Raw genomic sequence first — 25,477 nt, forward strand, 5'->3', positions numbered from 1 at the left:
AGTAAAATCTAAAGATGACAAAGGCATGGATGAGGGTTTCAGCAGCAGATGAGTTGAGGAAGGGGCGGAGACAGGCGATATAATGGAGTGGAAGTAGGCGATCTTGGTGATGGAAAGGATACAGATTCAGAACCTCAGCTCGGTCAAATAGGACGTCTAGGTTGTGAACAGTCTGGTTCAGCCTGAGACAGTGGTCAGGGAGAGGAATGGAATCAGCGGCTAGGGAATGGAGTGTGATGGAGGCCAAAGGCAATGGCCAAGATTTTCCCTACCTCGGCAGACGAAATGGGTGGCGGGTCCCGGCCCCGCTGCTGGCTCCAGCCCCGGCCCCGCAGCTGGCTCCAGCCCGCTGTGTAGAATGATTTTCCCCTGATTGAGCTTGTTAAGCCCGTCCAGCGCATTTCCCGGCCAATTGAAGGAAGCGGATCTGATGATGTCATTTGATGCCGCCTCATCAGCCGGTTTCCTTCGAGGGACCATGTGCAAATTTATTTGTGCTGTCAGTGTGCTACAGCATTGAAGTGTTGCGAACACTGAAAGCATTGCACAAAGATGCACAGCTGCACCCAGGCTCTCCCATGACTCCTTCCATATGCTTATGGAGTGAGTCACAGCACGCAGAGAGGCTCTCTTCCCTTCCAATGGGCGAAAGAGACCAACGCAGCCCGGTTACACATTGCACAGGAGGGCACAAGCAAGAATGTCGTCAGGAGGACCAGGCTGCAGTGGTGCAAACCTTTCAATGATCTCAGTAGATCACGAAATGTTACTGCAAAGCCACACTCAACCGCATCCTGCTGTGCCACTCATCACAGCCCCATCACTCTGCCTTCCCTACCCTACCCCTGCACACCCTTACTCACACCAAGTTACCTTGCACCTCCACCCATCCCTCTCTATCTACATTATCACTTCCCCATCCCACAAGCCACCCCTGACACTCACCCTCATCCTAGTCCAATCATACCAGCTAACAACACACAAGGGTAGGCACTTGTGTGTTTTATGCAATGTTCATGTGAAGTTTCTGTCAAATATTTAAATCTTTATTTTCAATACTTTGCGTTCTTGGACAGATTTTTGTGCAACTTTGGAAGTGGCTTAGTGAGTTGCCGTGAATGGTGCGACCTAACTCTGATGATGAGTGTGAAAGGAATGGTTTGGGCATTGCAGGGATGTTTTATGGAGCTGGTGTGGGGTGGTGCCAACCTGGCGCATCATGTGGCAGCCAGTGTTCACAGCGTCAAGTGAAGTAAATTTGGCTATGGTGAGCCCATCCCTGGTGTCCCGGGTAGCAATGTGGTCGGGCGCTGATGCCTTGTGTCCTGTGCAGCATCAGTTGATTGCGGAGAAGGTTGGTGGTGCTTATGTTGGGGCTGATCATGGTGGAATTCTGAGGACCAAGGTGAGAGGGTATAAAATGCACCAATGCTGATGGAATAGATGGCAGATGAAGTAGAGATGACAGAAGCGATCTGTTAATGGTGGGAGATGTAATGAGGTCAGACTGGATGGAGACTTGTGGAAAGACTTGCAGCATGGTGAATCTGTAGTGGAAATGCAGTTTAGAGGAGCTAGTGGCTAAGGGAAGATATCTGAATCAGCTGGGAGCTTTGACTTGACATTTGAACTCATCAACTGAAACAATAGCAAGTGACATAAGAACATACGAAATAGGAGCAGGAGTAGGCCACCTGGCCTCTTGAGCCTGCTCCACCATTCAATCAGATCATGGCTAACTTTCCACCTCAGTTTCACAGACAAGGTCTAGGCACAGCGGGAAACCAGTGGGCAACCTGTCAAATTCAAAAAGCTGGGAAAAAAGCATTAAGCGGCTGTAAACAAGCCACTGATGATTTTAATTGCCTCCCCCGCTGCTGCGTGTTGGTCTGCTCAGCGCTGGCAGACCCGACATTCGGTAAAGGCACGTGGCAGCGGGTTGGCAGCAGGGTCCTGACTCACTGTCAAACAAAAACATTTCCCCGCCCAACCCACCACTGATCGTGCCCGCTGACCCCCCAGCACTGGAATATTCCCCCCAATGACTTCAGTATTCCCAATATTTAATTGGAGGAAATTTTGGCTCATCTAGGACTGAATGTCTGACAAGCAGTCTGACAACATAGAGGCAGTGTAAGGGTCGAGAGAGGTGATGGTGAGATAGAGCTCGGTGTCGTCAGTGTACATGTGGAATTTGATGTTGTGTTTTTGTTTGATGTGGCCGAGGGGCAACATGTCGATGAGAAATAGGAGGGGGCCGAGGACAGATCCTTGGGGGGACACCAGAGGTAAAGGTGCGGGGATGGGAAGAGAAGCCGTTGCAGGAGATTCTCTGGTTATGACTGGATAGATAAGAATGGAACCAGGCGAGGCACGTCCCACCCAGTTGGACAACGGAGGAGAGGTGCTGTCGGAGAATGATGTGGTCAACCATGTCAAAAGCCGCAGAGAGGTCAAGAAAGAGAGTGCACTGTATTCACAGTCACATACAATGTTATTTGTGACTTTGATTGGAGCCATTTCAGTTCTGTGACAGGGGCAGAAACCTGTTTGGAGAGGTGGAAATATGGAGTTGCGGGAAAGATGGGCACAGATTTGAGAGGCGACAACATGTTCAAGGACTTAAGAAAAAAAGGAGATTGGAGATGGGGCGGTAGTTTGCAAGGACAAAGGGGTCAAGGGTGTTTTTTTTAGGAGGGGGATGTTGACAGCATATTTGAAAAGGAGGGTGATAGTACCTGAAGAGCGGGAGCCAATTACAATATCAGCTAGCATGGGGGCTAGGAACTGAAGTTGGGTGGTCAACAGTTTGATGGGAATAGGGTCGAGCGAGCAGGAGGTGGATCTCCTTGACATGGTGAGCTTAGAGAGGGCGTGAGGGGAGATATCCAAATTAAAATATTGTCTTCTGTTAAGTTCACCAATGCAAGGTGTGACTCATATTAAAATATTTGCTTTTCAATTATCCTCCGCCGCTGTACAATTATGCATGTATTTTTCATGAAGACCGTACTAAGTATTTTTCAGACTGTTCGTGAAGCTGTTTTGGAACAGGAGGAATCCTCAGAGAAACAATAAACATGGGTGAATTGTCCATTAGCTGCTTCATTTATTTCATTGCTGTTTGCGGGAGCTTGCTGTGCGCAAATCAGCTGCTGCGTTTCCTACATTACAACAGTGGCTACGCTTCAAAAGTACTTCATTGGCTGCAAAATGCTTTGGAACATCCCGAGATCGTGAAAGGCGCTATATAAATGCAAGTTCTTTCTTTATTATTACATCATTATTTTTACTGATGTCTGCAATTTTATTGACTTTATCAATGAGATGATAATAAGGCCCAAGGTGTTCCGATTGGAGGCCTGTTAGTGATGTTTCTTAGTCAGTCCAGGACTAACTTTCTGCCACGAGATGTTGTCTGTGTGTTTATTGCCAATTATCTATGGTTAAAAAATTAGTTCTGAGCTAACCTTTCCTTCATTTTCATTTCCTGAATGTATTGCTACGTTTCTGAAAATGGTTTGCAGAACACAACTGTTAGTTAGCACAACTAAGTACTCATTACCACTTTCACAGTAACAAGGCACATTTTCCAGTGTGAAATTGGAAAGTAACTAAATTTAAAAATAAAAGTTCATTGGGAGGGGCACTAAAATAAACTCTAAGGTAAGCTGGAATGAAAATAGCTGGGAGCGCTGATCACTGTTTATCTTTCTTTCATTGTAAAAATAATTGTCTTCAGGAGTCACAGTCCTGTAACCGAATTCAAAACTTCAAATAGAAAGAAGTATAAGCCATCACAACCAGGGCAGTCATTGGAGCCCTGTGGTTGCTTCTCTGGACTATGGAGCGGAAAATCATCCAGGGTTGTCACTCCTGATCACTCCTCAGCCAAAAATGCACACGTGGAAGTTTGGCCGTGATGCTTTGCCGCAGTTGAACTAGTATGCTGACACTTGTGACCTTCAGGAAAGGAGGGGAGGAATGGGTGAAAAAAAGCAAGATCTCCAGGAAACCTGAGACAATATCTTTTAAAGGCAGCTGTTTAAAAGTAAATATATATGTAGAATATAGCGTTATAAAGAAAAGGTAAGATTTTATGAAGAAAAGGCAAAATGGCAAAGTAAATACTGCATGGTCATCTGAAGAATGAGGTAATGTGTCGTGGTGACAGAAGGGCTTTGAGGCTGGGGTGTGGTGAATGAATAAAACTGTTTCCTTTTTCATCTCCCTTGGATGGCCTTCTGCAACCATAAGCATTATGTAAACATGGTCCTAATGACTTTTTAAATTTAAGACAAAAGTAATTTGCAGCAGATGACTGGTGATACAACAGCACACTCATCCCTTTTTATAAACAAAATTTAATTATTTGCACGATACTGTCCCTTTAAACCATCTACTTAGCTTAATAAATAGGAAGTCTAAAGCTAGCACAGCAAACCAGCTGCTCCCAAATGTCAAGAAGGAAACCTGTTAGTTTCTCGATATGACAGTATATTCACCAATATAATGCAATCCTCTTTGAATTTTAACCAAATTGGCTGAACACAAGGCCAAATCTGTCACTCTTTCCACAAAGTTCTTCAAAGTATTTGTCTAGAAAAAACAATGGGGTACTGAAGTTGCATGTTCAGCCATGAACTCATTGAATGGCGGTGCAGGCTAGAAGGGCCGAATGGCCTACTCCTGCACCTATTTTCTATGTTTCTATGTTTCTATGTTGTGGCATTGGAATTCTCAAGCTTGGCTCATTTGGTACATTTGCTGCCCAGTGTGGAAATGAATTGTACAGATGAGGAATGCCCAGGTTTGATCTTTGATCTGTGCTGAATCCACTGATTTCAGCCAGGTTGGTTGCTCCAGTTGATTTCATCATCATCATAGGCAGTCGCTCGAAATCGAGGAAGACTTGCTTCCACTCAAAAAGTGAGTTCTTCGGTGACTGAACAGTCCAATACGGGAATTACAGTCTCTGTCGCAGGTGGGACAGGTTAAAGGAAAGGGTGGGTGGGGAGTCTGGTTTGCTGCACGCTCCTTCCGCTGCCTACGCTTGTTTTTTGCATGCTCTCGACGACGAGACTCGAGGTGCTCAGCACCCTCCCGGATGTACTTCCTCCACTTAGGGCGGTCTTTGGCTAGGGACTCCCAGGTGTTGGTGGGGATGTTGCATTTTATCAAGGAGGCTTTGAGGGTGTCCTTGTAACGTTTCCTCTGCCCACCTTTGGCTCGTTTGCCGTGTAGGAGTTCCGAGTAGAGCGCTTGCTTTGGGAGTCTCGTGTCTGGCATGCGAACAATGTGGCCTGTCCAACAGAGTTGGTCGAGTGTGGTCAGTGCTTCAATGCTGGGGATGTTGGCCTGGTCGAGGACGCTAACATTGATGCGTCTGTCCTCCCAGGGGATTTGTAGGATCTTGCGGAGACATCGTTGGTGGTATTTCTCCAGCGATTTGAAGTGTCTACTGTATCTGGTCCATGTCTCTGAGCTATACAGGGGAGCGGGTATCATTACAGCCCTGTAGACCATGAGCTTGGTGGCAGATTTGAGGGCCTGGTCTTCGAACACTCTCTTCCTCAGGCGACCGAAGGCTGCACTGGCGCACTGGAGGCGGTGTTGGACCTCGTCGTCAATGTCTGCCCTTGCTGATAGTAGGCTCCCGAGGTATGGAAAGTGGTCCACGTTGTCCAGGGCCGCGCCATGGACCTTGATGACTGGGTGGCAGTGCTGTGTGGCGGGGTCAGGTTGGTGGAGGACCTTTGTCTTACGGATGTTTAGTGTAAGGCCCATGCTTTCGTACGCCTCAGTGAGGATGTTGACGATGACTTGGAGTTCAGTCTGTAGTTCGACAACAGAGGTTGGGACGGTCCTGGATCTGGCCTGGAGATGCTGAAAGTTGAACGGGGCCACTGGTTCTGTAGTTTTGTTCCACTCCAGCTTGTTGACTGTGAGGTGGAGCATTGCAGCGAGGAAGATCGAGAAGAGGGTTGGCGCGATGACGCAGCCCTGCTTGACCCCGGTCCGGACATGGATTGGGTCTGTGGTGGATCCGTTGGTCAGGATCACGGCTTGCACGTTGTCGTGGAACAGGCGGAGGATGATAAACTTTTGGGGGCATCAGAAACGGAGGAGGACACTCCAAAGGCCTTTGTAAGGTCAAAGAAGGCCATGTATACGGGTTTGTGCTACTCCCTGCATTTTTCTTGCAGCTGTCGCGCCATAAAAATCATGTCCGTTGTGCCCCATAGGAGACGAAATCTGCACTGTGACTTCGGGAGGAGCTCCTCAGCCACAGGGGGAAGACATAAGAACATAAGAATTAGGAACAGGAATAGGCCATCTAGCCCCTCGAGCCTGCTCCGCCATTCAAAAAGATCATGGCTGATCTGGCCGTGGACTCAGCTCCACTTACCCGCCCGCTCCCCATAACCCTTAATTCCCTTATTGGTTAAAAATCTATCTATCTGAGATTTGAATACATTCAATGAGCTAGCCTCAACTGCTTCCCTGGGCAGAGAATTCCACAGATTCACAACCCTCTGGGAGAAGAAATTTCTTCTCAACTCGGTTTTAAATTGGCTCCCCCGTATTTTGAGGCTGTGCCCCCTAGTTCTAGTCTCCCCGACTAGTGGAAACAACCTCTCTGCCTCGATCTTGTCTATCCCTTTCATTATTTTAAATGTTTCTATAAGATCACCCCTCATTATTCTGAACTCCAACGAGTAAAGACCCAGTCTACTCAATCTATCATCATAAGGTAACCTCATCTCCGGAATCAGCCAAATGAATCGTCTCTGTACCCCCTCCAAAGCTAGTATATCCTTCCTTAAGTAAGGTGACCAAAACTGCATGCAGTACTCCAGGTGCGGCCTCACCAATACCTTATACAGTTGCAGCAGGACCTCCCTGCTTTTGTACTCCATCCCTCTTGCAATCAAAGCCAACATTCCATTCGCCTTCCTGATTACCTGCTGTACCTGCAAACTAACTTTTTGGGATTCATGCACAAGGATCCCCAGGTCCCTCTGCACCGCAGCATGTTGCAATTTCTCCCCATTCAAATAATATTCCCTTTTACTGTTTTTTTTCCCAAGGTGGATGACCTCACATTTTCCGACATTGTATTCCATCTGCCAAACCTTAGCCCATTCGATTAACCTATCCAAATCTCCTTGCAGCCTCTCTGAGTCCTCTACACAACCCGCTTTCCCACTAATCTTAGTGTCATCTGCAAATTTTGTTACACTAAACTCTGTCCCCTCCTCCAGGTCATCTATGTATATTGTAAACAGTTGTGGTCCCAGCACCGATCCCTGTGGCACACCATTAACCACCGATTTCCAACCTGAAAAGGACCCATTTATCCCAACTCTCTGCTTTCTGTTAGCCAGCCAATTCTCAATCCATGCTAATACATTTCCGCTGACTCCGCGTACCTTTATCTTCTGCAGTAACCTTTTGTGTGGCACCTTATCGAATGCCTTTTGGAAATCTAAATACACCACATTCATCGGTACACCTCTATCCACCATGCTCGTTATATCCTCAAAGAATTCCAGTAAATTAGTTAAACATGATTTCCCCTTCATGAATCCATGTTGCGTCTGCTTGATTGCACTATTCCGATCCAGATGTCCCGCTACTTCTTCCTTAATGATAGCTTCAAGCATTTTCCCCACTACAGATGTTAAACTAAGCGGCCTATAGTTACCTGCCTTTTGTCTGCCCCCTTTTTTAAACAGAGGCGTTACATTAGCTGCTTTCCAATCCACTGGTACCTCCCCAGAGTCCAGAGAATTTTGGTAGATTATAACGAATGAATCTGCTATAACTTCCGCCATCTCTTTTAATACCCTGGGATGCATTTCATCAGGACCAGGGGACTTGTCTACCTTGAGTCCCATTAGCCTGTCCAGCACTACCTCCCTAGTGATAATGATTGTTTCAAGGTCCTCCCTTCCCACATTCCCGTGACCAGCAATTTTTGGCATGGTTTTTGTGTCTTCCACCGTGAAGACCGAAGCAAAATAATTGTTTAAGGTCTCAGCCATTTCCACATTTCCCATTACTAAATCCCCCTTCTCATCTTCTAAAGGACCAACATTTACTTTAGTCACTCTTTTCCTTTTTATATATCGGTAAAAGCTTTTACTATCTGTTTTTATGTTTTGCGCAAGTTTACTTTCGTAATCTATCTTTCCTTTCTTTATTGCTTTCTTAGTCATACTTGGCTGTCGTTTAAAATTTTCCCAATCTTCTAGTTTCCCACTAACCTTGGCCACCTTATACGCATTGGTTTTTAATTTGATACTCTCCTTTATTTCCCTGGTTATCCACGGCTGGTTATCCCTTCTCTTACCGCCCTTCTTTTTTACTGGAATATATTTTTGTTGAGCACTATGAAAGAGCTCCTTAAAAGTCCTCCACTGTTCCTCAATTGTGCCACCGTTTAGTCTATGTTCCCAGTCTACTTTAGCTAACTCTGCCCTCATCCCACTGTAGTCCCCTTTGTTTAAACATAGTATGCTCGTTTGAGACATTACTTCTTCACCCTCGATCTGTATTACAAATTCAACCATACTGTGATCACTCATTCCGAGAGGATCTTTTACTCAGAGATCGTTTATTATTCCTGTCTCATTACACAGGACCAGATCTAAGATAGCTTGCTCCCTTGTAAGTTCTGTAACATACTGTTCTAAGAAACAATCCCGTATGCATTCTATGAATTCCTCCTCCAGGCTACCCCGTGCGATTTGATTTGACCAATCGATATGTAGGTTAAAATCCCCCACGATTCCTTTTTCACATGTCTCTATTATTCCCTTGATTATTGTCCGCCCCACCGTGAAGTTATTATTTGGGGGCCTATAAACTACGCCCACCAGTGACTTTTTCCCCTTACTATCTCTAATCTCCACCCACAATGATTCAACATTTTGTTCATTAGAGCCAATATCATCTCTCACAACTGCCCTGATATCATCCTTTATTAACAGAGCTACCCCACCTCCTTTCCCTTCTTGTCTATCCTTCCGAATTGTCAGATACCCCTGTATGTTTAATTCCCAGTCTTGGCCACCCTGCAACCACGTTTTTGCAATGGCTACCAAATCATACCCATTTGTAATGATTTGTGCCGTCAACTCACGGCTGAGGAGGATTCTAGCGATGACTTTCCCAGTGGTTGATAACAGGGAGATTCCTCTGTTGTTGCCGCAGTCGGACTTGTCCCCATTTTTAAAGATGGTCACGATTACTGCATCTCTGAGATCTCCTGGCATGCTCTCCTCCTTCCAGATGAGGTCATGCATTCGTGCCAATAGTGCCTCTCCGCCATACTTTAGTGCCTCAGCGGGGATTCCATCTGCTTCCCTTGCCTTGTTCTTGAGCTGGCGGATGGCCTTTTCTACCTCAAGCGGGGCTGGGGTTTTGCTGGGATGGTGTTGGGTAACATGCTGCGGGATGGAGTCGAGGACGCTCGAGTCAAAGGCAGAGTCTCGGTTAAGGAGATCTTCGAAGTGCTCCTTCCAGCGGGTGCTGACTGCCTTGGTGTCCTTGATGAGTGTCTCCCCGTTCGTGGCCAGCAGTGGGGTGGGACCTTGGGGTCCTGGGCCGTAGGTGGCCTTGACTCCGGTGAAAAATACTCGCACATCATGGCGGTCGGCCAACTGCTGAATCTCCTGTGCTTTCTCCACCCACCATCTATTCTTTCGGTCGTGGGTTTTTTGTTGGACCTCAGCCTTAAGCCGTCTGTAATGCTACTTTGCTGCTCCAGAGTTGGGTTGTTGTTTTTGGTTCAGAAATGCCCTGCGCTTGCAATCTATTCGCTCTTGGATCGCCTGGTCATTCTCATCAAACCAGTCCTGGTGTTTCCTGGTTGAGTGACCGAGCGTCTCTTTGCAGGCATTGATTATGGTGGCCTGGAGGGCAGACCAAGCGCTGTGGGCACTCTGCATCTCAGGGTAATCGAGGATCGCCAGGTTAGCAGTGAGACGCTGACTGTATAGGGCTCTCTTAACTGGGTCTTTAAGTGCCCCGGCATTCATTTTTTTGCAGCACTGCTTCTGCTGCTGTTGCTGCTTTGGGGCTATGTTGATGTCAATGATGGAACAAATTAGGCGGTGGTCCGTCCAGCAGTCGTCCGCTCCTGTCATGACGCAGGTGATGCGCACATCCTTGTGATCCCTGGCTCTGATGATGACAGTCGAGCAGGTGCCAGTGTTTGGAGAGAGGGTGTTGCCATGATGGCTTGTACTTGTCCCTCTGGCGGAACAAGGTGTTGGTGATAACAAGTTCATATTTTAGACATTTTGTCGGGAGTAGGGTACCGCTGGAGTTGGCTTTCCCTACCCTCTCTCTGCCAATCACGCCTCCCCAGAGGTCTGTGTCCTTGCCGACCCTGGCATTGAAGTCGCCGAGGAGGATCAGTTTGTCGTCCGTAGGGACGCGGGACAGGGATTTTTCGAGGTTGGAGTAAAAACCCTCTTTGGTCTCGTCTGTTGCATCGAGTGTTGGGGCGTACCCACTGATGACTGTGGCACACTGGTTCCGAGATAGGGTGAGTCGGAGAGTCATGAGACGTTCGCTAATCCCGCAGGGAGAGTCTCTGAGGCGGTCGACCAGCTCATTCTTGAGCGCGAACCCGACTCCATGGAGGCGGTGTTCTTCCTCTGGTTTCCCTTTCCAGAAGAAGGTGTAACCTCCACTTTGTTCCTTGAGCTGGCCTTCCCCCTGCTCGCCGGGTCTCGTTTAGGGCGGCGATGTTGACATCGAAGCGCCTAAGTTCCCGGGCAACTATGGCGGTGCGGCGTTCTGGCCTGTCGCTGTTGGAGTTGTTCATGAGGGCCTTGACGTTCCAGGTCCCGAACTTCATATTGAAGGGTGGAAGATGCCTGTGCGTGAGTTCTTTTAACGTGGGGTGGTCATTGCACACCAGCTACCACACGGGCTTAGCTGAGCGAGGTCTTGGTCCAGTGGCAAGGGGGTCCACAACGATTGGAGAGCAGGCACTGCTGTATGAGCCTAATTGCCTATGGCAAGATGCGGACTGTAAGCTCGGCGCTGAGCAGTGCCCTTCGGTGAGATGGTGAGTGAACCGAGGCCTGGCTGGGGGCCAGTTGATTTAGGTAACCTGGACAGGAGACGGAAAAGAAATCAGCCAGGGTTCCCACTCCTGATTGCTAGCCAGTGACTTCTGCTGGAAAGTATGGATTTGTGGAGGTCAGGATAAGGACAGGGTCAGGTTTAACTGTGATGCACTGAGGGTCGAATATCCTGCCGATGTTCACTGTCTCAGCTCACCCATGAAGAATGGACACTTGGACCAGGTACCAAAGGGCACCGGACAAGTATGGGAATGCACTCCAGTAGGAATTGGCAAATTCAAGAGAGGATGCAAGAAAACTGGAGAGACAAACGAAAAGCAGAAATTCTAATTTTGAGTTACTTTAGTGTATTAAGATTTGCTCATTTTATAGACCCACTGTACTGTAGTTCGGTGGGCCCTACTCATTGTGGTCTACTTTATTCAATTATTTTATTTGTTCATTGTGGTTCTTGGGATCTAATTATTTTAACATTTGTTCAATAAACATATTTTTATTTGTTCAATAAATTTGCATAGCCTGCTTATTTAGCATTCATTATTAATTTACAGTCTGCATTTTATTTGGATTTATCGCTCCCATAGTTTAATTTGTCCATTTATTGTTCTTAAATATGCTCTGAAACCAGTGATTTTTGCCGGTGTACAGTTTCACGGTTGGTTTCTGTCCTCTGATACTTTTCCCGAGTGGCCATTCTTCACGTTTCAGCCGAGAAAATGAGTGCAGTGGGTTATTTAAGAGAGGGGAGGTGGCATCATATTGAAGCACCATCCTGCTTTCAATCAATGCCCACACACATTTGTGTCTGTAGCACAACCATTGCTGCCCTGGCTGCAGTCACCTAACTCAGCATTGATGGGGATCAAACTTGTGACCTCCTTGGTCTGTATTACTCATTTCATACAGGATAGTGCATTTACCCACTGAGGCATCAGGAGAGTGACTGTTTATTTAGCGTAGTAAATTATGTAAAGGTTTCTGCCATTCAGTGGAACAGGTCTGTACATGACCTAGTTTGAATTTGTGCTGATTGTATCCTGACTGCTTCTTTTTAAAAGAGACTTCCAAGTAACTGCAACAATCCATTTGTCCATTGACCTTTTTAAATCAGCCCAAGTACACGGAAGTCATTGGCTGATTTTTAGATATATGCTGAGAAATTGACTGGAAATATATCATTGGGGTATATACAGTTTTGGCTCCTTCTGGTTCTCAAATGTTTTTTTTTGCCCCAGGTTTTTGGCAGGCTCAGTTTCTGCAAAGCTTTGCTCTGAAAGCTCTGACTGAGCTGCATTATTGAGCAATGTGGTTCATTTGCAGAGTACAAACTTTTTCAAGTCTGTTGCCAATTTTAAGTTGTGGATTCGGATGCAATTACCCCAGTTGGTTGCCCAGAGCCAGTGCTCTGGTCTCTGCTCCCCAGGGCAGTCTGAAATGGGACTCCAATTCCCTTCTGACTCCGAGTCGGGAATGCTACCACGGAGCCAGTGGTCACTCCGTCCGGACGCAAGTACCACATTGGATGTTAACCCAGCATTTAGGGATCATATTTTAGTCTCCATTCACCGGGGTTGTCTTGAATGGGGCTCGAACTCTACATCTTCTGACTCAGGCAGGAATGCTACCACCAAGCCAAAGGTTCACTGCATCATAGTGTGTAGTATAACTATGTGAGTGTCAATCTCTTAGTTGGAAGATTATGGGTTCAAGCCTCACTGCAGAGACTAGAGTATATTATCTGGGTTGACACTTCAGTGCCGTACTGTGGGAGTACTATATTATCAGAGGTGTTGTCTTTCAGCTGAGATGTTAAGCCTCTCGGATGGACGGAAAAGATCCAATGGTACTATTTGAAAATAGCAGGGGAGTTCTCCTGGTGTCCTGGCTAATATTTATAGCTCAAACAACACCACCAAAAAACAGATCATCTGGCCACACTACAACAAGTTCTATAATTGAAGAACAAGATTTATATAGCACCTTTAAATAAGAAAAATGTCCCAAGGTACTTCTCACAAGTGTAATCAGACATAAATGGATGCTGAGCCAAAGAAAGAGATAATAGATGAGGAGGTAGGTTCTCATTGCTATTTGTGGGACCTTGATGTGCACACATTGGCTGCTATGTTTTCCTACATTATGATAGTGACGACACTACAAAAGTAACTGATCAGCTATGAAGCACTTTAGGACTTTTTGAGGACATGAAAGGTGCTATTTAAATGCAATTGTTTTTCTAAACTGGCCTACAAGGTTAAGTTAACAGTGACAGAAGCAGTTGACATTATTGTGCCTTCCTCTTAAGAAACTTGAAATGTCTTGCAAAATATGCACCATGTTGTATACAGAGTACACCCCTTCTGTGACCTGCCAACATCATTCTGTTATAGGTAGCATCTGCTCCTGTAAGTAAAAATATTTATTGGTATAATTTGAACAAAACTAAGAATTGAATCTGAAAAATCACATTGCTGAGACATCCAGATGTATGGCATCTGCTGCAATGGCCAATGGTGCACCATTACTATTAAAAGATGAAGCAAGCTAATTGAGGACCTGTGAGGCTGCCTGAATACCCCAAAATAGTGAACGTGCCCTTTTAAATACTTTAATCATTTCACTGACTTAAGAAAATAAGGGGACATTTTGTGGCCCCCCACACGGTTGACGGGATCTCACACACAGCCAATGCATTTCAGAAAATTGTTGGCTGTGATTTTCCAATATGCACTCGCTGTGTGCTGTACCTCACTTTGTAGTATGGGGCTTCATAAAATTCATCCCAGTCGTCGATCTCCCGTGGCACTACAAATGATGAGTCAGAGAATATTTTCTCTTACCTGTCTCTGATAACTTATGTTCTCTCTCTCTCTCTCTCTCCCTTGCTGCTTTTCTCCCAAAATTCTTTTTGTTTCATTACCGATGACCATTGCTAACTGTCAATTGACCTATTTAGCCGAATGGCTTGTGCTGTAAATTCTATGTAATTCTATGTAAACTGGCTTCAAAATTCAACAGTGTTTTCTGTAAAAATTGAAGCAACATTAAATGAAGGAAAACACACTCAATCGCTCTCTGATCTCAGTTTCACTCTCTCTGACCCCTATACTACTCTCTGGGCAAAAATATCAAGTTCAAGCTTTTAGACCTTTGGGAGAGACCTTGAAGTAAAGCCTTTAACAAAGGCACTAGAAGACTTAAAGGACAATTCTATTGATAAATTCAATCATGTTATTGGGAAGCATGTATTTATAAAAAAAAATGTTGGACAGAAAGTCTACCCTCAGCAATCTTGGGCACCTTACCTAAGTGGCCGTCATTTCTGTGTGAGCCTTGACAGTGAGTTTTGGAAGACTATTTTATCATGTGGAGGCAGGGAGAGAATCCTAGCCAAGCCCAATTCTGTTCTCACCTGATATCCGCACATGCACTTATAGCTAGGTAAGTGACCCTGAGCCACTTCCTTAGAAAATAAATCAGTTTAGGCCTTTGACTAGAATATTTTTCAATCTGTGAGAACTACCGAACAAACTTCTGAATTACAGCATTGAAGTAGATTGTGCATTTAACTTCAGTACCTGTTCTTCCCCTGGCGGAGATCAGCTTGGGACCCTCCTGGTCTGAATGACTCAATTCCACATGAGGCAGTGAGTTAGCCACTGAAAATTGGGGGGAACAAGACTGTGAACCTTCAACACAAGATAGCATATATATCTCAGATAGTATGGCCGTGTAATAGCTATGCCTGTATCTTGTATTGAGGGTAAACAACATAGCCAGTACCATTCAGTTCTGACTTTAAAAAAAAACTGTTCATGGGATGTGGGCGTCACCGGTAAGGCCAGCATTTATTGACCATCCCTAATTGCCATTGAGAAGGTAGTGGTGAGCCATCATTTCAGAGGACAGTTAAGAATCAACCATATTGCTGTGGGTCTGGAGTCACATAGTCCAGACCAAGTAAGAATGGTAGATGGACTTCCCCTAAAGAACATTAGTGAACCAGATGGGTTTTTATGACAATCTGGTAGTTTCGTGGTCACCATTACTGATACTAGCACTTTATTCCAGATTTTTTATTTAATTAACTGAATTAAATTCCCCAGCTTCCTTGGTGGGATTTTAACTCCTGTCTCCAGATCATTAGTCGAGGCCTCTGCATTATTAGTCCAGTAATATAACCACTACGCTACAGTATTGTAAATGGGTAACTAGATACTTGTTTTGATAATCTGGAAAGTCCTATTGAACGCACTGGTCTTTGAAGCTCTAGTTTGTAATGTATTTTGTTGCCTTTCAGGCCTGTTGAAGATGCATTGGACACCAGAGCATGCCCAGAGGCCAGAGCAGTACCTTGACATCTCATTTACAACGTCCTCTCCAGCACGTAAAACGGAAGATAACCATCTCAACAGGCAGCGCCACAATTACGCGTGGGCAAATGATGACATTTCTGCTCTAACTGCCTCTAATTTGCTCAAGAAGTATGCAGAGAAGTACTCTGGGATTGCAAACTCTTCATATGAGAGACCTGAGCTAAATACTTATGCAGATGGGGCTTTTGGGTCAGTTAATGAACAAAAGAATGAAAACAATACCTGGCAAATGTCACTAATTCCAGATGGTATATATTCTCTAAATTCAACGCATGATGCCCTTTCTGGTAGTAAAACAGGAACTAATTCCATTCTCCCATCAGGTGATGGCACTGAGGAGATAGGAGGCTCCTCTGTGGTGACCAGTAGTCACTCTGAACCTCGCTATCCAAGTGACACATGTGGTCCCACCACTGTTCCAAGTATTCAATCTAGCCTTCTACCAGTTGGAACATCTCCGGAATATTCATACAATGGAACTTACTTACCCTCAGTTTACTGCAGCCAAACAACATCAGCAATTCCTTCCTCTCATCCTTCACCTTCAAATAGCTCAAGCCTTCTACAGCCAGTGCATCCCACGCCCACTATAGTCCCATCTTATAGTTCAACTGGTGTAAGCCCACTGTACAACTACCCTTCAAACAGTTGCCCTTCCCAAACGAGCATTGGCCTTGGTTATGCTGGAGTACATCTTCCATCTTCATATTTACCTTCAGGTATTCCAGCTCCTATCCCTCTTCCTCCCTCATCCCGACCTTCCATGGTCCCTGGTTATGGTTACCAAAGCCACAACTTGACCCCAGGCTCAGTATCACCTGTTAGCAATGGCTCAAGCAGTTCTTTGAAAAGAAAAGCTTTTGATATGACAGAAAAGGAGGATGAAGGTACTAGTAGATACAGAAGCTACAGTTATGGACAGCAAAGGACTACTTCAGGTTCTTACGAGATGTCAGATGATGTAGTTCCTGATGATTGTAGAGATAATGGCTTCAGCAGAAATGTCGAGACATTGCCTGTAGAATTTAAGGTGGGAAAGCAACATAAATGGATGACCTTATTGGTAAATACAGTGGCCAAGAACAGAAAGGAATGATGTCTCCACCATATAGTAGTGAAGAGCGTCCACTGCGATCAAGATCAACTGAGGCTTTTGTGAAGTTTACACCTGCATTAATGAATGGAGAAAGGGGGAATGACCATGGCCACATACTTAGTCACCAAATGCAGGTCCAGAGCATTGAGCCAGCAACTGCAAGCAACCAGTTCGAGGAGCAATTGAAGAACCTGGATTCTCAACTTCTAAACCTTGTAAACAATGAAATTGTTGATTGTGGTCCTCCAGTACAATGGGGTGATATTGCTGGACTGGATACTGCAAAAGCAGTGATTGAAGAATAAGTGTTGTGGCCCTTGATGAGGCCTGGGGCTTACAATGGTGTAAATGGACCACCAAAAAGCATCTTGCTATTTGGACCTAGTGGTGGAGGAAAAACAATGCTCACAAGATGCATTGCCACTCATCTTGGGGCAACTTTCCTAAATGTCAGTGGGTCATCCTTCATCTCCAAATGGAAGGGAGATGGAGAGATGATCTTACAGGCTATGTTTCTCATAGCTCGGTCCCGTCAACCATCTGTTATCTTTATCAATGAACTTGATGCCATGCTTTCTAACCCTGTGGGTGAAGAAAGCATCCATCTGAACGCCATTAAAGCTAAATTACTGTCTCATGTAGAAGGTGTGGTGAACTCGAGCAGTGACCATATTATAGTCATTGAAGGTACTAGACACCCAGATGATATTGAGGAGACCATACACAGGTACTTTGTAAAGCAACTTTATATCACTCCACCCGACAGCATTGCAAGACGTCAAATTTTAATTTATACCTTGTCTCAACAAGACCATTGCCTCAGTGATGGGGAAATTAGCTCGATTGTCCAGCATACAGAAGGATATTCAGGGAATGATCTAATGCAGCTCTGTCGTGAAGCAGCTTTAGGGCAAGGACGTGGTCTCACAGCACAGTTACAGCCTGCCACCTACAAGGACTTTGAAAATGCATTTTGCAAAGTTCGGCCCAGCATTTCACAAAAGGAGTTGAAGTTGTACACAGCATGGAACAAGTTGTTCGGGTCTTGTGTCTGACAGTGAAGTTTTGGAGGTGGCGGTGGTGCTTGGAGTGGATGAGAGACTGCAGGATAAACAAAGAACAAAACTGTATGTTGCATGAAGTGAATACCTTCTGTTAATCTCCATTATATCACTAAAGTCAAATGCTAAGAAATCCACTGATGGTATTTCTGTAGATAGTAGTATTTTTCTAAACTTGTTGGTTGCTGTCTAAATCTTTACATATTCTGATTTGATTATTACATTAATTAATCAAAATGACTTTTTTTTTAAAAGTGTGTGATTATGCTAAATCAGCTAGGTTACCAAACAAAGATCGGCTATTTCACTTAGGATGTTTTGCTATATATTTCCACTGTCCAGTTAGCTGTATTCTACAAGACTGTTTTTGTTGCAGTTCGGATGAAAAGCAGGCTTTTTTAATGATCTTGCCTCTAATGTTGTGTTGTTTTATTATAATCTTTCTTCACGTACTCAGGAAAGCTATGATTCTTTACCTCAAAAGAATGTGATGAACTCTCTCTAATGGGTTCAACATAGGAATTTCAGGTCAGCTGATTAAAGACAACTAAAGAGCTTATGGTTCTGGCCTCAGCTGCGGCACTGGTAGGGCTACCTCAGTGTTAATGGGCTGGAGAGGGAAACATCAGCCAGGGTTCCTGCTTCTGATTATGATCCAATGATCCTTGCTGGAGAGTGCAAGTGTATGGATATGTCCCAGCTGTAATACCTGCCATGAGTGAGTAATTAGCACTCACTATCTAGGCTCACACATGACGACTGTCCATTTTGGTGAGGTACAGGTTGAACCTTCCTTATCCGCCGCCACCCCTCATCCGGCAACATTCCCGGCCACTCCGACATGAACAAATTGAAGTCCTTCCTCGCTGCCGACTCCCGCAATCGCTGGCCTGACCCCGCGATCCACCGCACCCAATCTCTCTGCCGCACTCGCAGCCCCGATATCCCCTTGCTCAGTACCTGTACCATCCAATTTAACGTGACCTCCCCTCGTCCGGCAAAATCCCTTATCCGGCACAGGCCAGGTCCCGAGGGTTCCGGATAAGAGGCTCAACTTGAACCATAGGTTGCCCATGAAACTGTACACCAGCGAGGGTCAGTACGTTTAAGAGCAATGGGGAGAAAAATTGATAAAATGAAACATAGCTCTTTGTCCACTCAATCACTGTCTGAAATCAAGACGCATGCCTTTAATATAACATATTGGACATATGCATTTACACAATGTGGTGATGTAGAAGTCATCAGTATTTTCTATGAAAGGCACCTGTTATAGGGTATTTTTTAATTATTTTTAAGTAACCTTAAAAGGCTTAGTTAGTGAGTCAAACAAATATTACTACATGTTTACCTCAAAAAAGTTGACGTAATAGCGTTTGACTTTGAATGTATTCAATTTCTTTTGGTATAATAAAGAAATGTATTCTAATTGCAATATATAGGCGGAGTGATGTTTAATTTTTTCTCCCTTTCAGAAAGTGTTTGACTCGTAGAATGGTTACAGCACAGAAGGAGGCCATTCGTGCCAGCTCTCTGCAACAGCACTGCAACCGTCCCACTCCCCTGCCCTTTCCCCGTAGCCCTGCAATTTTTTTCCTTCAGGTATTTATTCAACTCCCTTTTGAAAGCCACTATTGAATCTGTCTCCACCACCCTTTCAGTATGTACATTCCAGGTCATAACTACTCACTGCATAAAAAAGTCTTTCCTCATGTCGCCTCTATCTAATCTGTCCAAACCCCTCATGATTTTGAACACCTCGATCAAATCTCCTCTCAACCTTCTCTGCTCTAAGGAGAACAACCCCAGCTTCTCCAGTCTATCCACGTAACTGAAGTCCCTCATCCCTGGAATCATGCCCGTAAATCTTTTCTGCTCCCTCTCTAAGGCCTTCACATCCTTCCTAAAGTGTGGTGCCCAGAATTGGACACAATGCTCCAGTTGAGGCAGCACCAGTGTTTTATAAAGCTTCATCATAACTTTCTTGCTTTTTTTTACTCTATGCCTCTATTTATGAAGCCCAAGATCTTGTAAGCTTTTTCAACCACTTTCTCAACCTGCCCTCCCATCTTCAAAGATTTGTGCACATATACCCCCCAGGTTACAATATACATGAATGATTTAGATGAAGGAATTGAGTGTAATATTCCAAGTTTGCAGATGACACTAAACTGGGTGGCGGTGTGAGCTGTGAGGAGGATGCTAAGAGGCTGCAGAGTGACTTGGACAGGTTAGGTGAATGGGCAAATGCAAGGCAGATGCAGTATAATGTGGATAAATGTGAGGTTATCTACTTTGGGGGCAAAAACACGAAGGCAGAATATTATCTGAATGGCGGCAGATTAGGAAAAGGGGAGGTGCAACGAGACCTGGGTGTCATGGTACATCAGTCATTTTGAAAGTTGGCATGCAGGTACAGCAGGTGGTGAAGAAGGCAAATGGTATGTTGGCCTTCATAGCTAGGGGATTTGAGGAGAGGAGCAGGGAAGTCTTACTGCAGTTGTACAGAGCCATGGTGAGGCCACACCTAGAATATTGTGTTCAGTTTTGGTCTACTAATCTGAGGAAGGATGTTCTTGCTATTGAGGGAGTGCAGCAAAGGTTCACCAGACTGATTCCCGGGATGACTGGACTGATATATCAGGAGAGACTGGATCGACTGGGCCTTTATTCACTGGAGTTTAGAAGGATGAGAGGGGATCTCATAGAAACATATAAAATTCTGACGGGACTGGACAGGTTAGATGCAGGAAGAATGTTCCCGATGTTGGGGAAGTCCAGAACCAGGGGACACAGTCTAAGGGTAAGGGGTAAGCCATTTAGGACTGAGATGAGGAGAAACTTCTTCACTCAGAGAGTTGTTAACCTGTGGAATTCCCTACCGCAGAGAGTTGTTGATGCCAGTTCATTGGATATATTCAAGAGGGAGTTAGATATGGCCCTTATGGCTAAAGGGATCAAGGGGTATGGAGAGAAAGCAGGAAAGGGGTACTGAGGGAATGATCAGCCATGATCTTATTGAATGTTGGTGCAGGCTCGAAGGGCCGAATAGCCTACTCCTGCACCTATTGTCTATGTTTCTCTGTCTCTCTCTGTTCACGGACCCCCTTTAGATTATGTTGGCTCTCATCGTTCTTCTTACCAAAATGTATCATTTTGCACTTTTCTGCGTTAAATTTCATCTGCCACGTATCCGCCCATTTCAACAGCCTGTCTGTTTTCTCGAAGTCTATCACTATCCTCCTCACTGTTCACGAAACTTCCAAATTTTGTATCATCTGCAAATTTTGAAATTGTGCCCTGTGCACCCACATCCAAGTCATTAATATATATCAATAAAAGCAGTGGTCCTAGTACCGACGACCCCTGGGGAAACACCACTGTGTACCTTCTTCCAGTCCGTAGAGAGAAGCTGTTCCCATGGGCGGAAGGGTTGAGAACCAGAGGACACAGATTTAAGGCGATTGGCAAAAGAACCAAAGGCGACATGAGGAAAAACTTTTTTCCACAGCGAGTGGTTAGGATCTGGAATGCACGGCCTGAAAGGATGGTGGAGGCAGATTCAATCGTGGCTTTCTAAAGGGAATTGGATAAGTACCTGCAGGAAAAAAATTTGCAGGGCTATGGGGAAAGGGCGGGCAAGTGGGACTGGCTGAGGTGCTCTTGCAGAGAGCCGGCACGGGCTCGACGGGCCGAATGGCTGCTTTCTGTGCTGTAACCATTCTATGATCCTGGCTATTATAGGTCAAATCCTCCTTGAATGGATAACTGGAGTTGCACATAATATTGTGCATAACCCATGTTCTCTTCACCAGTATTATGCAAGAAAAACCAGCAACATCCATTTCTGTACATTTCTATCTTCTTCAGGTATACTAGAGAACTATTTGATACATCAAACAATGCATCATTTTAAGTTCTGTAGTCAAGGAAAACCTGTAATGCCCATTATTGAGTTTCCCTTGGTTATCTGTGTGAATGTGTAACCTTCCAAGGTGTGACTTGTTCTGAATTAGTTCCTTAGAATTGAATCAGTTTACCCTGTATACTATTTATTTTGAGTACGTCTACTCCCTTTATAGTCTGCTGTAAGGAATGCTAGGTGCTCTCTGGGGTTACATCTCCTGTAAAATCGGCTGGATCTCATAGGTAGCTCCACTTCTCTGCTTTCTCCAGTGCCGCTTCAGGGGCTTAGTGTTGTTAAACAAGTAATTAGAAATAACCTGACTGCATTTCAGAAACTGACTTCAATTTCCATAGTGCAAATAGAGCAAAATGGAATTTATTTGGAAATACCCAACTACATCCACAATTTCCCTTCTTGGAATTGGATAAGGATATAACACTCAACCCTAAATAGCACTATGCATTAATAGAACAAAACTCAGTAATATTGAACGATGGATCTTGAAACAAAAGATGTTGTAAGTTGTCCCATACTGTAATGCTGAATTGTGTTCAAAAGGCTTTTAAACAATATACTTGTGCATTAATAGTGAACTCTGAATAAGTCCACAAGCTACTATGTTTAACGACAAACCCTTTGTAGTACCTGTAGTTAGAAAAATATGCTACAGCTATGGAAAATGTGGATGCTTTCTGCAATCTAATAACTCGCTACCAAGCAGTGTCTTCTTATGTTATTGGATAAAGTATGGTGATTTTTGTTCTGTTCCTGGAAAAAGTTGTACTAGTCCAAAAAATAATGCAATGCTAAGTTAATGATTGATTTGATGGAGTGTTTGACATCTTTCTCAAATATATTGAGCATAGAAAATTATATGGCAGCTTCCACAATACCTTAGTGGGTAAAGACACAACCCAGTTTAGTGCTACATCATGCAGACCTAATGTCCCAGTTGCTAGAGAACAACTGAGGCCCATAGGACGGTATTTCCAGCCAAAGTCTGCTCCTTCAGGACAGAGGAGAAAATCTTGCAATGGAAATCTTTGGAGTGCCGTCTTGTTATGGAGAGAGGTAAGGACGTTGAGATTTGTTTCACCATAAAGACTGGTTTGAAAATTATGTGGGAGATTTTTAACTTCTGCTACCCCGCTCGATCGAAGTATTTTTAGGTTCGGGCCTCATCAGCATAATTTGGGTGAGCTGCTGCGCACTCAATGAGCGTTAGTGGGTAGCTCGCCACACTCAGGGACGATAAATCTAGCAGTTCCATTGTTTTACGGTATTTTTCTTCTTTTCCCTCTTCTGACATGTGTTACCCTGATTCTGCCCCCCTTTCCAGGTGTAAAGCCCTGCCAGGGTTGTTTGGGCACAGGGCAGCCAGGACAGGCGGAGCATACTTCTGATGTGCTTCTGTCTGTCCTGCGCACAGGAGAGGGGAGAGGGAGGAATAGTGGGGCCTATGTGTTCATATGACTTTCTTCTGTCCACTATCTCAATCGCGGAATTAGTCTGTTTATGTTAAATGGGTTAATGCCCCATTAAAAAGGATACAAGGGAATTTGTTTGAGAATACATTGGGCCTTTTCCCCACATTACAACAGTGCCCTGATGGCCTAGTAGAGGCCTTGCAGAGTGTGCAGTGCAGCCCTTCCCTCGCCGCCCCCAAAGGAAGTGGAGTGCGCGAGATTGCGCTTTGCTTCCTTTGAGGGGCAGTAAGCTGAATTCAATGGCAGGGGCGAGATTTCTGCGCCGGGCGCACAAAGACCTGGGCCCAGCTGGTTACCGCCCCCAATCCGGACGCTGGCCAATTTCGCCTGCATAATTTTTTTCCCCACCTTATTGGCCTGTCGGGACCTTTTCTCCAGTTCTATAAAACACAAACCACATTATATTTTTAACTTTAACAATCTTAAAACTTCTGGGATATTCTGGGACATTTGTCCCTTCTCTTTAAAAAAAAATGAGCAAGAACTAGAGCGAGGTCTATATCACCTTCCCCCTTTTACACCACACAAATTGAGACACTTCATGTAAATGATCAAGACTAGCTGTAGTTTGGCTCCTTGAGCGGGGCTATAAAGTTACTGGCATCAATCACCCATCAGCCACAGTTACATGTTTAAACATTCAGCACAGCCCAGCGAAAGACAATAATGGGAACGTGGAGGAACTGATCAATTGGTGTTCCAGAAAATGGGAATTCCAGCAATAGACACAGATTCAATAAAATGGATTTAACAGCACTACATGGTGTGAACCTTGGAGATACCTTAGAAAGCACAAGACCCACTCTTGGACTTGATTCTCATTGCTTGTGGTTTGAAGAAAAGTTGAGTTTATGATTGGATTTATATTGTATTCAGAAACTCTTGTCCTAATTTAGCTGTATAAAGGCAAAGTTTACTTTTCATAAATTATATACAGATGAGAAAGGTCATTTGACACACTCATCCAAAATTGGCCGACACCACAGTACGTAATGATTTCTTGTTGAAAGGTCATTGCTCGTAACACCAACCAGTGTTTGGTAATGGGTAAGCAACAGCATCAAAGACATTATATGTGTGAACCCTTGCAATATCTTAGAAAGCACAAGATATATAGTCTTGAAAAAACACCTCTGTCCTGCAACAGCTTAACTTGGTAGCAGAAGACCTAGAGTGTTATATTCAAGAAGAAAATGGCCCTCCGCTTGAGACTGATCAAATTCAAATTGGGAGTAGGGTACGATCTTGACTTACTTAGAATCATACAGCCCAGAAGGAGGCCATTCAGCCCATCGTGCTTGTGCCAGCTCTTTGAAAGAGACTTAGATATCAGAAGCAAGAGTCCAGACTCTCAGAAATCAAAAAAAAATCATCCCTCCCTTTTCGAAGGACTGAATGCTGATTTGGAATGGTCACTTCAGAAAATGTTCAAGCTTTACCCCTTTTGTTAGATTTACAGTTATCTTGAACTGAAACATTTCCTTTCAAAGCTGTTAATAGATCCATCAAGTCACACGCTGCCAAAAACAAACTGAAAAGTCGCTTGAAGGCCTGATTATTGTAGCTGGCTGTTCATGGCATTTAAAATCATCTGTCACTGAATTCAAAGGAGCTTTTGTTGTATGATAATACTTCCAGGGGCCGAAATTCAGGGTCTCCAAGAGACCCATTAATGCCCGTTTGCGGCGGCCATTCCTAAAAATCAAATGGCCGCCATTTTGGGGTCAACAGGACGACCCTACCTAAATTCAGGTCAGGATTTTTCGGCCTGGACCCCATTCTGCCTGAGTGGTATCACCGCCAGTAAAATGAATAAAACAACAGCCATAAAAACACCTAGCGATTTTCACCTCACGCCGTGCGGATCCACCGCAGAGTGGCTGCGGGCCTGGCAGCGCGGCCACCCTTAAAGGGGCAGGTGGCCCTCTTGGGTGCCAGGCTGCTGGCCTGGCTGAAACCCTCCCTGGTGGCCCAGTGACTAAAGTTTTAAAAAATGGCCAGAACCTCTCCCGTTTAACAGAGGGGAGAAAGCGGAGTGACGCACACGCGCTGCGACGTCACCCCAACTCCACCGCTGATTGACAGTGGCAGGCGGGCCTTCTGACCCATTTTCAGCCAGTCAGCCTGGCTTTGAATCTGAGGCCCGCCCCATTATGATCCATTTCCTGTAGGACTTTAAAAAAAAAAAAATTCAAAATCCTGAAAATGGATCGATTCAGGGGTCCGAATTTGGTGAAGGCGCCCGCCCGCCCAAAGAGACTGCCGATGGCCGTTGAGGTACCCCCGACGATACTTTGGGTGGGGTTTTCAATCAAAAAAGTCCTTGAAAGGGCGGCGGGCGGCAAATGAGGGACTTATGCCACCAATCTGGGCGGCAGCCGACGGAAGCTTCCAATCTTAGCGGCAAAGGCGCTTGCCGCCCAAGTCCTGCCGAGGTTGAAGTCG

General features: G+C 45.0%; 1 pseudogene; it reads left to right on the forward strand.

Moving 5' to 3' along the window:
- Nucleotides 1-461: 461 nt before the first annotated feature.
- LOC139240837 (fidgetin-like) lies at nt 462-17,973 on the forward strand (annotated as a pseudogene).
- Nucleotides 17,974-25,477: the final 7,504 nt, after the last annotated feature.

This window comes from Pristiophorus japonicus, chromosome X (genome assembly GCF_044704955.1).
Source record: "Pristiophorus japonicus isolate sPriJap1 chromosome X, sPriJap1.hap1, whole genome shotgun sequence".
Classification (NCBI taxonomy): Eukaryota; Metazoa; Chordata; class Chondrichthyes; family Pristiophoridae; genus Pristiophorus; species Pristiophorus japonicus.